The 879-nt window shown below is 36.3% G+C and overlaps 1 long non-coding RNA gene across 1 annotated transcript; it reads left to right on the forward strand.

The window, feature by feature from the left end:
• Nucleotides 1-669, forward strand: LOC109463010. Its single transcript, XR_002139796.1, has 3 exons — nt 1-62; nt 230-270; nt 598-669. It is a non-coding gene; the product is annotated as an uncharacterized LOC109463010 (long non-coding RNA).
• The last annotated feature ends 210 nt before the right edge of the window (nt 670-879 follow it).

Here is an 879-nt window from a genome sequence, read left to right on the forward strand (position 1 = left end):
GTCACCATGCCATCCACAGGGGAAGATTCTCTTCACACAAGGTTGATAATGCACCTGGACAGGTAGGTAACGTTACATGTGTGAGCTGGGTATAGAAGAGGGTCTGCATGGGGATCTTGGTTGAAATTTTATATTCAAACAGAAATAACAGTAAATAAAAAAATATTAATTGCTGGTTCCTAGAAGTGGTCATTGTCAGTCACAACCCAATGTTTTCAATTCTACTCAGGAAATTCGTGACTTCAGTTCCAGCCTAGACAGCTTCAAGAGGTACTTGTGAGACCTTTCTACTGCTTTTAAACGTCCAAATTATAATTATAATTATTATAACCTTTCAAATTGCAATTTGATATTGCAATTGCAAATTTAAAAACCATACAGGCTTATTATGCACTCACAATGAGGTTTATAAGAGATAGCTCCTTGGCTCCAGGGCTATGTGCCAACATGTCCCCAAGGAAATTTTACCATAGACACTATAGGGGCTGGGATGTGTTCTGGCCTGACAACAGTCTGGTATCAAGGCTAATTTTTTTTAATCATTGAAGTTTTCTATGGGAAAAATGGCTTGTTCAGCTGTGTTTCTGGATCTTTCAGTAAGTCAAGTGAGCTGAGGAGAAGACTTGAAGAAGTTTGCAACTCAAGGAGGGACCTTCTTAAGTAGTGAGTAAAAGAACTTAGCTTGCAACTTGTGGTTGGATTTTATACTGTATCATCTAGACTAATCTAAGGTTAAGTTAATTCTGAGTTATTGTAAGGTTTTGTTTTTGTATTTATAAAAGGCATTAGAATTAAGCTGATTTTAAACCATTTCAAATTTTTGTTATTTTGTTAGGTCTCCATAAATATTCCGTATTGTTCCTCAGCATTATGTACTGT

This window comes from Branchiostoma belcheri, unplaced genomic scaffold, assembly GCF_001625305.1.
Source record: "Branchiostoma belcheri isolate BF01 breed outbred unplaced genomic scaffold, Haploidv18h27 scaffold121, whole genome shotgun sequence".
NCBI lineage: Eukaryota > Metazoa > Chordata > Leptocardii > Amphioxiformes > Branchiostomatidae > Branchiostoma > Branchiostoma belcheri.